The sequence below is a fragment of the Eriocheir sinensis genome, chromosome 33 (assembly GCF_024679095.1).
Source record: "Eriocheir sinensis breed Jianghai 21 chromosome 33, ASM2467909v1, whole genome shotgun sequence".
Classification (NCBI taxonomy): Eukaryota; Metazoa; Arthropoda; class Malacostraca; order Decapoda; family Varunidae; genus Eriocheir; species Eriocheir sinensis.
Genome location: NC_066541.1, coordinates 7,054,046 through 7,061,135, shown reverse-complemented (window position 1 = coordinate 7,061,135; position 7,090 = coordinate 7,054,046). Strand labels below are relative to the sequence as shown.

Here is a 7,090-nt window from a genome sequence, read left to right as displayed (position 1 = left end):
TGAATAAAAAAATAAATTAATAAACAGAATAAACCAAGGAAGAGAGAGAGAGAGAGCAAAAAATTCACTCGATAATCTATTGTCTCTCGAGCTGTCGATAGAGCATAATATTTTCTCTCAGCCCACCTCTCTCTCTCTCTCTCTCTCTCTCTCTTTCTCTCTGATCTTGAGGGCGAATGCAAGACTGTCCTCCTGAATATTCGGTAAATCTTACAGAATATGACATTATACAAGACTATTCATATCTCTTATACATACACATATTTTTAGTTTCTTTATTCATACCCTCCATAATATGCATATGCGTGTGTGCCTCCCTCATTTGAAAGTCTAAGTATTGTTGCTGTTGCCGTTGTTGTTGTTGTTGTTGTTGTTGGTTTGTTTCTTGCTGCGGTCTCTCTCTCTCTCTCTCTCTCTCTCTCTCTCTCTCTCTCTCTCTCTCTCTCTCTCTTATTGCGACAGGAAAGTTACAATATGCAGGAAAGTGAAAGATTGTAATCTCTCTCTCTCTCTCTCTCTCTCTCTCTCTGATAACACTTTTCTTCACTATATTATTCACTGTTTTATTGAGATAGAAATACCACGACTGCTGTTTTCTTTATGTTAACGAAGATTAATGTTAACGGCTACAAGGTTTGTATATCACAACATATTACGGTTACTCAAGTTACAAAATGTGGGAAAATAATTAAGTAAAATAGAACGCGAGCAGAAAACATTGGTGACTAAGCGACGTCAACACTACTACCAGACGCTTCATATTTCACTTAGCCAAAATAATTATAAAAAAAAAGGAAATGTGGGAAATTAACACGTCCGCAGTGTCCAAAGAAAAAAAGTAGGCCAAAGAAAAAAGTTCATCGAGGAAAATACTGGTAATAAGCGACGTAAACAAATCAACTGGCTTCTTTTTTACACTATTACTAATTTACTATTACCACACACATGGATTATTTATAGATATTATGTGAAGTGTGGAATATAAAGAAAAGATCACGCAAAAGGAAAATATCGGTAATAAACGACGTAAATAAACCAATAGGCTACTTTGTCCACACCACAACTATTACCAGAAGCATGGTGATTATTTAAATAAGTCAGGAAATGTGGAAAATATAAAAAAAAATCACGCAAGAGGAAAACATGGGAAATTAAGGGATGTAAACAAACCAATATGATGCTTTTAATACGCTATCATTATTACCAGACACATGAAGATTATTTAAAAAGCTAGGAAATGTTGAAAATTAAGTAACGAGAGGTAAACCCGAGGAAAAGACTGGTCATAATTATAACCAATAGCCTACTTCCTTTTACATTTACGAGTGCCAGACTCAGAGATTATTGGGAAAAGTTAGGAAACGTGGGAAATCAAGAAAAAGATCACGGAGGAAAATATCTAGGGAAAACATCGGAAACTAAGCGACGAAAACAAACCAAGACCTTTTTCTTTGCATTTACTGTTTACTAGACACGAAAAATATTAAGAAAAGTTAGAAAATGTGGGAAATCAAGTAAAAAGATCACGGAGGAGGAAAATATCTAAGGAAAACATCGGAAACTAAGCGACGAAAATAAACCAAGACCTTTTTCATTGCATTTAATATTTACTAGACACGAAAATATTAAGAAAAGTTAGAAAATGTGGAAAATTAAGTAAAATGAAGACAAAGGAGGAAAACATCTAGGGAAAACATCGGAAACTAAGCGACGGGAACAAACTAATAGCCTGCTTTGTTTTTTTTTACACTACTACGATTACCAAATACACATAGATAATTTAGGAAAAGTTCGGAAATAAAGAAAAACATCACAACGGAGGAAAACATCTAAGGAAAACATCGGAAACTAAGCGACGTCAACAAACTAATAGGCTGCTTTTTCTTACACAATTACGATTACCAGATACACGGAGATCATTTAGGAAAAGTTCGGAAATAAAGAAAAACATCACAACGGAGGAAAACATCTAAGGAAAACATCGGAAACTAAGCGACGTCAACAAACCAACACTCACCCTTTTCCTCTTCCTCTTCCTCTCCCTCCCGTCCTTCCTTCTTTACTCTCGTCCTTCCCGTCCAAATGGCTTCCCCGCAGCGTATCCTCCCGCCCTCGCATGCCGGCCACACCACATCCATCTGCCGGCGGCCACGGGATGCAGTTCTTGGGGCCTGGATGCAATATTTACCACTTTTTCGAATGTAATATCCACGCGCGCACCCACCCGCTTCTTCCACTTCCGGCTGACTGACTGAAAGTGTCGATCTTGCTTCTTCCCGTTTCTTTCTTTTTTTCCCTCTTTCCTTCCTCGAAAGTTCTTCACCTTAACTATTTTCCAGCGATTCATATACGGCAGCACACACCATTTTTCCTCTCTTTCTCTCTCTGACTAAAAGTACTGACCCTCCTCCCTTCTCCTTTGTTGTTTACTTGCAACAATAAACTATCAATCAATCACCTTCTTCCCGTTTCTTTTTTCCCCTTCTTTCCTTCCCTTAAAGTTCTAAACCTTCACCTTAACTTTTTTCCAACGATTCATTTAAGGCACCACACACCTTAAGTTTTTCCCTCTCTTTCTCTCTCTGACTAAAAAAAGTATCGACCTTCCCATTTCTTTTTTTCCCTTCTTTCCTTCCTCTAAACCTTCACCTTAACTATTTTCCAACGATTCATTTAACGCACCACACACCTTTTTTTCCTCTCTTTCTCTCTGACTAAAAGTATTGATCTTTCCGTTTTGTTTTTTTATCCTTCCTTTCTTCCTCTCAAACCGACATCTTAACTATTTTCCTACGTTTTTGGTGTATTGTTTTATATAAGATAGCCTCATACACCCTTTTTTTCTTCTAAATTATCACTCAAAGCACTGACCATCCCGTTTTTTTGTTTTTTTTTACTCTTTCCTTCCTCTAAAACCCTCATAATAACTATTTTCCTATATAGGCTAAGTTTCGTTTAGCATAGGTATATTTTCTGTGTATTGTTTTATATAAGATAGCCTCACACACCCTTTTTATTTTTCTTCTAAATTCTCTCTTACTAAAAGCATTCCTCTTCTTTTTTTTTTTCTTTCCTTCCTCTAAAACCCTCATCTTAACTATTTACCGCCAGCATGCTTTCTGTGCATTAAGATAGCCTCGCATACTCTATTTTTCCTCCTCCACCCCTTTTTCCTCTTCCATTCATCCCAATATCTTCATTTTAATTGTTTTCCTGTATTTCATTTAACGCAAGCATATTTTAGCCTTTTTTTATGTAAATATTATAAGACAGCCCCATACATTTTTTTTTTCCTCTAAATTCTCTCGACCTTTCTCCACCCATTTTTTTTACCTATTTCGTTCATCCAACATCATCTTAATTATTTTCCTGTATATCTTTTAACGCAAGCATATTTTAGCGTATTTCTATATATTTAAGAATACCTCACGCACATAATTCCTTCCACTAAATTCTCTCTGGTAAAAGCGTTGACCTTCCTGCTCCCATTTTTTCTTCTTTCATTCACCCCAACATCTTCATCTTAACTATTTTCCTGTATTCCATTTAACGTAAGCATATTTTAGCGTATTTCTATATACCAGACAGCCTCACACTCTTTTTCGCTCTTCCTCCATCCTTTTTTACCCTCTTTCATTCATCTCAATATCTTCATCTTAGCTATTTTCCTGTATTTCATTTAACGCAAGCATATTTTAGCGTATTTTTTTTTTATAAGACACCCTCGCACACCCTTTCTTCTCTCTAAATTCTTTCTGCACTAAAAGCCTTGACCTTCCTCCACCCACTTTCTTCCCTCTTACATTCATCCCAACATCTTCATCTTAACTATTTTCCTGTATTCCATTTAACGTAAGCATATTTTAGCGTATTTCTATACATCAGACAGCCTCACACACTTTTTCACTCTTCCTCCATCCTTTTTTACCCTATTTCATTCATCCCAATGTCTTCATCTTAACTATTTTCCTGTATTTCATTTAACGCAAGCATATTTTAGCGTATTTTTTTATATATAAGACACCCTCGCACACCCTTTTTTTATCCCTAAATTCTCTCACTAAAAGCCTTGACCTTCCTCCATCCACTTTCTTCCCTCCTACATTCATCCCAACATCTTCATCTCAACTATTTTTTCCTGTATTCCATTTAACGTAAGCATATTTTAGCGTATTTCTATATATCTGACAGCCTCATGCACTTTTCCGATCTTCCTCCACTCTTTTTTACCCTCTCAGATTCATCCCAACATCTTCATCTCAACTATTTTTTCCTGTATTCCATTTAACGTAAGCATATTTTAGCGTATTTCTATATATCAGACAGCCTCACGCACTTATTCCTTCCTTCTCTCTCTCCTTAGTTAACAAAATAAGTCGATCTTTTACCCATCTTTTTCCTTCTCGTTTATACCTACAAACCGCACAGCTAAACTCTTCCTCCTAAGCTGTAACATTCCATCCAGTAACATTTTTATCATGTTTATGTAGCCAACGTTGCCAGATTGTCGTACACATCCATTCAATTATATTTATCGTTAAAATAGTTAATTCCTGATGTTTCTTGGCAATAGTTAGGCGTCAAAAACCGGAAAATACTATGCTCTGAGTACGATGATCTGGCACCGGTGATGTAGACTATCGCCCTCCTTTTTTCCTTTCTGTCTAACTACGTAAAACTGACCATCTATCTCCCTCTTTTTTTTTCATTCATATAGGTTTCCGAAATGAATATCTTATCCATTCATCTGTGTTCCATTATTCTCCAGCACTTTTCAGCGTGTTCTTTCTATACATCAGTCAGCCCCACACACCAACACCATATTCCATTTACCTTGACTGATTGGAAATACCGATCTTTCATCCCGTTTCGTTACCCTTTTCCTCCCTTTAAAACTCTCACTCCAACTATTTTCCTATTTACTGATCCTTTCATGCTGTTTCTTTACCCTTTTTCTCCCTTTAAAACTCATATCTTAACTATATTCCTATTTACCGATCTTTCCCCCCTTTTGTTACCCTTTTTCTCCATTTAAAACTCACATCATAACTATTTTTCACCGATCTTTCACCCTGTTTTTCCTTTCCCTTTTTCTCCCTTTAAAACTCACATCAAAACTATTTTTCACCGATCTTTCACCCCGTTTTTCCTTTCCCTTTTCTCCCTTTAAAACTCATATCTTAACTATGTTTCTATTTCTCGACCTTTCATCCCGATTTTTTAACCCTTTTCTCCCTTTTTAAAACTCACATCTCAACTATTTTCCTATTTACTGAACCTTCACCCCGTTTTTTGTTACCCTTTTTCTCCTTTTAAAACTCACTTCTTCTCTATTTACCTACTTATCAATCTTTCACCTCGTTTTTTTATCCTTTTTCTCCTTTATTATTTTCCTATTTCCCGACCTTTCATCCCGTTTCTCTACCCTTTTCTTCCCTTTCAAAACTCACATCTTAAACCATTTTCCTACACTCCATCTAACGCAAGCCCTCTTAATCACGTCTCAGTGCATAACATAACTTGAATACGAACGATAAACGCATGAAAGCTGGAATACGGAAAAAGAGCAATAAAGAATCCAACACGTATAGGTCAGAGCTTAAACGGTTCGACTCGTAATCTCTCCAACAGGGTGAGGATAAAGGTGTAGGAGGCTTAGGGGGCAGGTAGAAGAGTAGGTATAGGTGTGCTGAGTGTAGGTGTAGGACTGAGGGAAGGATAGGTGAAGTAGGAGGAGGAGCAGGAGGTGAAATAGGAGGAAAAGGAGAAAGTAGGAGAAGGTATTGGTGTGCTGAGTGTGGGTGTAGGACTGAGGGAAGGATAGGTGAAGTAGGAGGAGGAGCAGGAGGTGAAATAGGAGGAAAAGGAGAAAGTAGGAGAAGGTATTGGTGTGCTGAGTGCAGGTGTAGGACTGAGGGAAGGATAGGGGAAGTATGAGGAGGAGCAGGAGGTGAAATAGGAGGAAAAGGAGAAAGTAGGAGAAGGTATTGGTGTGCTGAGTGCAGGTGTAGGACTGAGGGAAGGATAGGTGAAGTAGGAGGAGGAGCAGGAGGTGAAATAGGAGGAAAAGGAGAAAGTAGGAGAAGGTATTGGTGTGCTGAGTGCAGGTGTAGGACTGAGGGAAGGATAGGTGAAGTAGGAGGAGGAGCAGGAGGTGAAATAGGAGGAAAAGGAGAAAGTAGGAGAAGGTATTGGTGTGCTGAGTGCAGGTGTAGGACTGAGGGAAGGATAGGTGAAGTAGGAGGAGGAGCAGGAGGTGAAATAGGAGGAAAAGGAGAAAGTAGGAGAAGGTATTGGTGTGCTGAGTGTGGGTGTAGGACTGAGGGAAGGATAGGGGAAGTAGGAGAAGGAGCAGAAGGTGGACTAGGAGGGAAAGGAGAAGGTAGGAGAAGGTATGGGAGTGCCGTGTGTAGACGAAGATAGGGACAGGGTAGGAGGCAGTAGGAGAAGGAGCAGAAGGTGGAATAGAAGGGAAAGGAGAAGCAGGAGAGTGTAGTGTAGGTAGGCAAGGCTACGTACGAACCGCTTAAAGGAGAACTGTGTGAGCGGTCTCCCAGCCACCCACCACCGCCTCGGCCTCCACCACGGCTCCACCAGGCTCCTCTTCCCCGTCATTCCAGTCAAACACAGTCATACCAGCCTCCCCCACACGTCTTCCCCCCACCACACACACACACACACACACACACACAGAATGGGCCGTTTTGATACACATTTCATGAAGCAACCATTCGTTTCGCCCTCCGTTATCGCTTACTCATGCCACCACACCGGCGTCCACGTACCAGTTTATGACGCTCTCTCTCTCTCTCTCTCTCTCTCTCTCTCTCTCTCTCTCTCTCTCTCTCTGTACATGCCGCGGACTCAGCCATTGCCGTGTTATATCGTTCGCATTTAACTCCATCCAAAGTTTTATAATAGGATCCTTCTGAGCCGGATTTAGGTCGCTGCCGAAACAGATTTTTAAGTGGACCGTTGTTTTCCTTTTCCTCGACCTGCTTCACCCCTTGTCCCCCCCCCCCAAACGTTGCCAGATTATCGTATCCACCATTGTATTTACCGTTTTTAGACACTTAACTATGGCAAAAAG

At 39.4% G+C, this 7,090-nt stretch overlaps 1 protein-coding gene across 3 annotated transcripts in view; it reads left to right on the top strand.

Moving 5' to 3' along the window:
• LOC127006658 (43 kDa receptor-associated protein of the synapse homolog) overlaps nucleotides 1-7,090 on the top strand; it is a 101,840-nt gene that overhangs the window by 83,367 nt on the left and 11,383 nt on the right. The gene's annotated exons all lie outside the window — the stretch shown is intronic.